Here is an 8872-nt window from a genome sequence, read left to right as displayed (position 1 = left end):
AGTTTAATTAATTATTCTTACCATTGGAGCTTCAAGTTACAGGTTCATGAGATCTCCTTTGTAGCTCAACAGAGATTAAATAAGAATCAATTTTGAATTAATTTGAATTGTTCAAATTAATCGAGAGAATTAATTATATGTAATAAAATTAATTTAATTTAATTATATATTATATAATTACTATAAAATATTCGATACATTATAATATAAAGTTTATTTGAGAGAAAATAAATATTGAATATGATTCAAATATTAATTATGTGAATTGGATTCATATAATTAAATTTAATATAAATCGGATTTATATTATATCATATATAAATAAATCGGATTTATATTAAATATCATTGTTGAGAGAATTAAAACTATAGATTATATTGTATGTGATACAATATTAAATCATAGGTTATATGTTATATATGATATAACATATAGTTATACACACACATATATACAATGGATACGATCTTCAAGTTATTGACTTAACAGCCACATTAATGAGATTCAAAGTTCCAGATTGGTTAGAAAAGCTAAAAAACTCGAAGACTCTTTATCATCGAAACAATAGCATTTGTTGTCCAATTCTATCCCCACTTGGAAATTTATCAAGCCTTAAGTATTCACATCTTTCAAGAAATACTTTAACCGGAACAATTCCAACCTCATTTAAAAGATTATTGAACTTGAAAGAATCATATCTATCATATAATAGACTAGAGGGGATGAGCGATGAATGTTTTATCCAACTTGAAATTTGGAGTTGTTAGACATGTCACAAAACTAGCTCAAAGGTGTTTTTACAGAAGCTAGTTTTGTAAATCTCTCTCGTTTGGGTACCTTATTGATTGACCACAGTGAGCTTCTTTCATTGGACATGAAGCCTAACTGGGTTCCTTCTTTTCAATTAAAATTGCTTGTTGTAAACTCATGTAGTAGTTATTTTGCAAGTGAGTTCACTCGGTAGCTTCAGACCCAAAAATCATTGGGTGGTTTGTTTTTGTCCACCAATATGAGCATTTCAAGTGCTACGTGGTTGACACCACAAAATCTCACTACTTTGGATCTTTCCGACTACAAAATGACAGGACCACTTTTTATCAGCATTGTCAATCAAATATTCAATTTACAACAATTGTTTCTTAATGATTCTTTACCATCTTCACTCTGCAAATGGAAGAATTTGTTCATTTTGGATCTTTCAAACAATAGACTATCTGAAATGGTTCAAGGTCGTTTGTGTCAAACTTCATTATTTTGGATTTGTCTTCTAACAATTTTTTAGGGACCTTTCCATATTCACATAGAAAGGATCTTTCTAATATTGAACAACTATACTTGAGAAACAATAATTTTGAGAGATCCATACCAATTATATTGAAGAACTCTAAAAATTTACAATTTTTAGATTGTAAAAGAAACAAATTCTCTAGAAATATCTCCACATGGTAGGCAATCATCTTAAATTTTTGGATTTTTTAAGACTACGAGATAATTTGTTCAATGTTACCATGCTTTCAAGTCAGTGTAAACTCACTAACTTGCAAACGTTGGATCTTGCACACAATCAATTAGAAGGAAGAATTCCACCAAATCTCACAACTCCGATGCAATGACAAGAAAAAGAACATGTGATTTATCCTTCTATTGTACGAATAGTAATCATAATGGTCATGGATTCTGCTTTAATGGTGAAAAAAAATCTCATACAATACATCAAATCAAGTGATTTAAATTACTCTATGGGACAACTAAGATCATTGATGGTAAATATAGACCTCTCTAAAAACTATTTGGCTAGTTTCATTTCAAGAGAGATAATTATACTTAAAAAGTTATTTGGATTGAATTTGTCTCACAATGATCTTTGGGACTATTCCTACTGAAATAGGAGAAATGGAGGCATTAAAATCACGCGACTTATCTTTCAACCAACTGTTTGAACCAATTTCTAGGAGCATATCATAACTAAATAATCTCTTTAGAGAATTTTTTTATAGAGGATCAACTCTCCACATTCAATGAGGCTTCAAGGTTTGATGGCAATCCATATCTTTATGGGGATCCACTTCCAATAAAATGTATGATTGAGAAACCATCTAAGCCGCCCTTAAAAGATATTGACAATCTAGATCAAGAGGAGGATAAATAGGAGAAGCAACTGCTTTACATGTTAATTATGAATGAACCGATATCACATCTGAATGAGAAGGATCTTGAGAACATGAAAGTATGGTTAAGAAAGGCTTAAAAGAATTAAAAGTTACTACCTATACCAACAAGGTGCACTTTCTTTTTCGATGGCTTGGAGCAATCCTATGTTGGGTGACCTCCTGGAATTTTTCTAGGATGTATGTGAGTGAGGACAAAGCATGCTGAAAGGACCCGTGTTGGTTTGTGGGGATAACTTTCATTTCTAAAAAAGCATATGACATAACCATGTCGTAGGGAACGCCGGGGCCATCAAGGGTCGAATTTGGATTCCGAATCCTGGTTCGAATCTTGGGCCTGAGGCGTTACAGATGGTATTAAAGTGAAACCTCTCCCAGTAAGATGTGGTTCAATGACAAACCAAGGGAAAGCTGGTGGGCATGTAACGATCCGAGTTCAGGAGGTACATGAATGAACCGATATCACATCTGAATGAGAGAGTGACCTGGAAATTTTTCTAGGATGCATGTGAGTGAGGAAAAAGCATGCTGAAAGGACTCGTGTTGGTTTGTATCAAGGGCCGAATCCGGATTCCAAATCCTGGGCCTGGGGTGTTACATTAATACTTGAATATATAATTGGATTTTTGGTAATTTTTTTAACTTTAATTTTAAATAAGAGTTGGAGATATACTTATTTGAAGTTTGTGGATGAGGTTAATTACAAGGTTCATGCAGCAATGCGGTGGAGCTTAAAAATGCTTAAAGAAATGATATGCAAATGAGTTGGGTAATAAAATTTTGTTTGTTTGTTTGTTTTTTTTAGTCTATGCACTTCATAAATTATACCTTTTTAGCTTCTCTAGTCAATAGGTCATTGAACAAACATTGGTAACTAGAAATTAGTGAAGGTTCAATTATAGAATGAATGTTTAATAATTTTTTGTGAAAGGGTAGCTGTAGAGCTGTTCATGGAAAAGTTAAAAAAGTCATATGATTTAAAAAGGTAATTGATTGAGAATTATTTATTAAAAATTAGGTGCAATGTGCAAGTGATCTTAATTATTACTACGAAAATGCATATAAGAATTAATGTCGATTGGAGTGATCAAAATAAAATTTGTTAAGTACGAGCTAAATTTGATTAACTAATGTTTCGTTTATCTATTATTATTATTATTATTTTTTTTTTTTTGAGTTCGATATTGGCTAACTAATGTAATTTATATAGGTCTGGTAAGTTTCTTTATATATTAAGTTAACTCTAACCACTAAAAGGGAGAGGAAGAAGTAAACAAATCAGAGCGAGTGTCTAAAGCCTTGGTTGCTTTGTCTGTTTCCAGGCCACTGCACTAGATGCACATGTAATCGTATAGAAGCGAAACATATGGACAAAATCTTTCACTCGTGATTGGATGATCTGACTCCCACAGGTGACGAACACATAGCTCGTTTAAATTGTGAACACTAACAAATTGAATCCTTGATGCAGGTACTATATAAAAATATCTTGATCAAGAACCTCAATCTCCAAGTAATTTTGAATTATGCTAAAACTTCTTTTAGTTATCTTTCATATTGATTGATGTGATGTTATATCCATATATGAATGCAAAATTAATTAAGAATTGGTTGATGAAATAGAGTTGATTTAAAAATGTTACAAAATTGATATTGGAGAAAGTCAACATTAATTTTTCTCTTTTTTGTTCTCTGTGCCAGTGAGATTTGAGAAGTTGTGATGAGTCAAAATTGCCGGTTCCTGATTTGAGAGGAAGTCAACATTTTTTTTTCTTCTAGTGAACTCCATTGTTCTCATTTTGGCTGGATTATTGATCCTCTGTTTGTCATTTCTCTTCTTATTCCCCATAAAAAATATTCTAGAAAAAAAAATTATTAACGTGTTATTCAAGAAAACATGAGAACAGGAATGCACGTTTTCATGAAGAAATCATACCGTGTCTCCTCTCCACGTCCATTAACGAAGTCAATGATGTTCCGCCAGCCATCCAATCTTCAATTGGAGTAGCCAAATTTCCTATCTGGTATGCATAACTAACTTATAAGTAATAGAAACGAGGAAAAAAATCTATGAAGGCAACTGATAACAAGAAAAAGAATGAAAGGTTAAAAGGTTAGAGACTAAAATGATCAGAAGGTACAAGAAGTGAGACAGACAGATCGATGATATTGGTCCAGTTTTTCCACTCTGGAGGAGAGCTCCAGCAGTGTAACCCAAAGCATAGCAATAAGTTGAATCAAAGTTCATGGATAAACACACATCCCTTCGTACCTATAAGTTAAAAGAAGAAATAAACAGAGATAACACACAGAGCACTAACCAGCAAAGTACAATTTTTTTCGTATCATCTCGTGGCCATTCGCTCGTGCCATTCGTAAGTTTACATTTGAAAAACAATTAGTTGTAAGCTTAACCCATCACTTGATTGGCCATTTTCTTTACGAGTTCATAATGGAAGTCTAGATACTTGGTACCCCTAATTATCAAATATGAATTTAAAAGATCTTAATGCATTTACCAACATGCTCTATTAATAAATGAGTTTATTCAAAACACATTATTTTTTTTCTGAAAATTTTTTCGCCTGCATACATTCAAAACCAATAAATCTCCATGAGTCAACTACAACTAGATGGTAGAGAACAAATTTTTCAAAGTTGACAAAAAAGGCATCCGATATCACTTAGGCAATTGAATATGATATGGGATGTCAATACTTAGTTCCATTGCACCATATTAAAAGTTTCAACCTAATTCCATGAATCCTTTGTTTATCACAAATTTTCATCTTTACCCTTAAGTTTTGTTTGATATTTACCATTCCATGTAAAAATGCAAGAAGATGAAATTTTGAAACAGGGTATATTAACTGACTCAACAATTTCAATTTCATGGTTACATGAGAGTATCTGTTGCATGGATTATTAGTTATTATTGAGACAAAATCTAGTTCTCGAAGAGAATAAACAACCCTAGGGTTGCATGTGGAGGTAAATGCCCTTCTTGACAAAGATTTCTATCTGGTAAAGTATGTGGAGATAAATGTCCTCCTTGACAAAGGTTTCTATCTTAAGTAGTTTAAATAAAGCAGCTACCTTTTCTCCAATAATAGTAATATTTGGATGAGTTTGTAAAGCACACTCCAGTGTGATATGAGAAACAGCACGACCCATAAGCAGCTACCTTTTCTCCAATAATAGTAATATTTGGATGAGTTTGCAAAGCACACTCCCGTGTGATATGAGAAGCAGCACGACCCATAAGCCGTCCAACTATGGATATATGTACACTGTTAATGCCATATGATAATAAACTTGAAACTTGAGTGAGAAAATAAAAGGTATCAACATCACAACAATGAAAAAGTACCTCATATCAGGTAGATCAAATAGAGAAGGTTAATAAAATTGAGCAGAGAGAAGTGCTCTGTTTTTTATAGATGAAGCAACAAGATGGTATTTATTATTGATATTATTTATTTATTTATAAATATATATTTTTAAAAAAATGGACATATCTGAACTTGAAATACTGGTAATGTCAATAATTCAGTTATTATGAACATGTCAGCACATCAGAACTATTTTTTGTTTCAATTTCATTAAGCAAAATGCTTACAGTGGTAATATTTTTCTATAGATCGAGCATCAACCATCACATTATCAATCATTTTTTAATATATTTGCATAAACATCAGCAGTTTAAGAGTCTCATCTCAAGAATGCGACATTCCATTTTTTCCTTGAATTCTTGAAGAAACTACTTCAACTTTGCAACAGTGACCAAAGTTGGGTCCAAACGAAATATGAATTCTAAAGCAATTACGAAGAGAAATGAGTACCTTGCAAGCAGAATCAAATCCAAAACTTGTGGGGACCTCTTTGCATTTAAGATCACCATCAATAGTTTTTGGGCAACCAATCACTCGGGTTTTCAAATTCTTACTCCTAATTTGAAAACAACAATTGAGATCTAAAAAATATGCATGTTGATACAAAAAGAAAGAATTCGAAGAGGATACAAAAAGAACACCCCATGAAGAGCCCAACTAAATAAAATTTTGGATTAACACCCAAATATATTGTCATTCTTCTTCTGACATATCAGTTCTATTCCAAGTTGTCAAAATTAATAATTAAGGCAATAAAAGACAGTAGGTAAAACTCATAAGAATTACGAACTACTTGTTAAAACATACCTCAAGTTGCTCCTGTAGGTCTCTGGCGTGCTCAAGTTCCTGTATTAGTTGTTTCACTTTTCGTTTTTCGGCTGTGTGTTCTTCTTGAAACAACATTTTCTGCTTCTCCCATGATTGAACTTTCATCAGTGTTTTCTTTTCCCTCTTAGAAACGTCTTGATAGCTAGCAGCTGATTCCTTGGCACGTAATTTGGCAACCTCCATATCCTGTCGTAGTGCAAAATTCTCCACTTCAAGCCTCCGAACAGCAGAGTTAGGAAGTTCAACCTGCCCACTAGCCTTGCACAATGCATGTTCCATCTCAGAAAGTTTCTTCATTGTATTTTCCTCCAGAGTCTGCTTCTCCTTTTTCAGGCGTTCAACTTCCTCTTTTTCTTGCTTCAAAGTCTTGAGTTCAGCCTTGTCCTTACTTAGCCTCCTTGCAGCCTGACCTTATGATTTGCCCACTCTGTCCACTCGTGCAGCTGATTTTGTAATTCCCGAACTCTTGGCACTAGATTCAAAACCATCTCGTCCTTCTTATCTCTAGGAAACCACTGTCCAAGGGACTTTTCATAAGGTTTCTCCACAAAACTACTAGTAGAAGACTCAGCATTGCAGTTGATAGGCAATGAGGGTTGATTACTTTTAGCAGGCAAAGAAAGAGAAAGATCAATATCAGTTGTTGGTAGCACAGATGAAGTATTAGTTGCAGGTAATGCAGGTGGTGAACTAGGTACGGGCATTGAAGCTGGTACATTGGTCTTAGAAAAAGGAGAGATGGTGTTAATATTTTCCAAGTTAAATGATGGAGAGGAAGAAGGAATGTTGAGGGTGGGAAGATTATGGTTCCCATTGTCTTGGGCCACATCAATTCCCATAGCCTTGCTTATTTTCAGCGAAGCATTTTTAAAGTTTACTGCAGTGGAAGCTGAAACAGACTTTAGCTTCTTATCTATCATTAAACCCCCCAAACCAGCCAGCTTTCCAACTCTTGATGAGCCCTTAGGTCCATATGTTCGAAAGTTTTTATCCACATGAAGTGACTTTTGTCGTAGCATGTATTCTCTCTTAGTTACATTAGAATGAACCTTTCTACTGCTTCCAATTTTTTCTTCGGACACAGAAGCTTGAGAGTTTCCAGCCACATTAAATGATTCCTCAACAATATCAGAGGTGGAATTTTGCACTTCTTTCTCTCAAAATGGTCCACTTGAAAATAATGGGTCCTTCGGTTTTGTAATACTAGAAACTCCTAGAGTGGCTGATCCATCAGATTGAGAACCATGAGCACAGCTGATTGGAGAAATTGGCTTCACGGGCTTAGGAAGATTCATCTCGGAGCTTTTGACGTCTGCTTTTAACTGGGGTATAGAGTTAGACGAGCTCTCATTCGAAGTCCCATCACAGACAAGTGCATTACATGGGTCGCTATCTATTGCACACGCAAGAGAATTCATGTCAGAAATCAATAAGCACCACATTGCATCACCAGTGCTGAAGAAAGTCCTAACCTCACGTAGAACACAGACTATTCAGCTAAAATATATTTTTCTAGTTGCTGTAAATCTTCAAAATAGTGCTCTCTTGAATGATCAATTTCTTGGCCACTTCTAAGGAAAGCTAAGGTGTTATCCACTATATTTGAGACAGTATCTTTACAACCAAAACAGATGCCAAATTTGACTAACTAATGTTTTCATATTTGTTAAGTAGAGCTAAATTTCACTAACTAATGTTTTGTTTATCTATTGTTTTTTTGTTTTTTTGTTTTTGAGTTCGATATTGGCTAATTAATGTCAATTTATATAGATATGGTTAGTTTCTTTATATATTAAATTAACTCTAACCACCAAGAGGGAGAGGAAGAAGTAAATAAAGCAAAACGAGTGTCTAAAGCCTTGGTTGCTTTGTCTATTTCCAAGCCACTGCACTAGATGCACATGTAATCGTATAGAAGCTTTCAACGTACGGACAAAATCTTTCACTCGTGATTGGACGATCTGACTCTGTCTTTCCACAAGTGACGAACACATAGCTCGTTTAAATTGTGAACACTAACAAATTGAATCTTTGATGCAAGTGCTATATAAAAATATCTATGATCAAGAACCTCAATCTCCTAATAATTTTGAATTATGCTCAAGCTTCTTTTAGTTTTCTTTCTTATTGATTGATGTGATGTTATATCCTATTATATGAATGCAAAATTACTGAATTGGTTGGTGAAATAAAGTTGATTTAAGAATGTTACAAAATTGATCTCGGAGGAAGTCAACATTAATTTTTCTCTTTTGTGTTCCCTGTGCCAGTGAGATTTGAGAGTTGTGTGAGTCGGGATTGCTGGTTCCTGATTTGAGAGGAAGTCAACATTTTTTTTTCTTCTAGTGAACTCCATTGTTCTCATTTTGGCTGAATAATTGATACTCTGTTTGTCATTTCCCTTCTTATTCCCCATAAAAAATATTCTACAAAAAAAATTATTAACGTGTTATTCAAGAAAACATGAGAACAAGAATGTACGTT

At 33.7% G+C, this 8872-nt stretch overlaps 1 pseudogene; it reads right to left on the bottom strand.

Moving 5' to 3' along the window:
- Positions 1–6177: 6177 nt before the first annotated feature.
- Positions 6178–8382, bottom strand: LOC120069819 (annotated as a pseudogene).
- Between the last annotated feature and the right edge of the window lie 490 nt (positions 8383–8872).

This window comes from Benincasa hispida, unplaced genomic scaffold (assembly GCF_009727055.1).
Source record: "Benincasa hispida cultivar B227 unplaced genomic scaffold, ASM972705v1 Contig617, whole genome shotgun sequence".
NCBI classification, from domain to species: domain Eukaryota; kingdom Viridiplantae; phylum Streptophyta; class Magnoliopsida; order Cucurbitales; family Cucurbitaceae; genus Benincasa; species Benincasa hispida.
The sequence above is the reverse complement of the archived record's forward strand: the minus strand, read 5'-3'. Positions and strand labels throughout refer to the sequence as shown.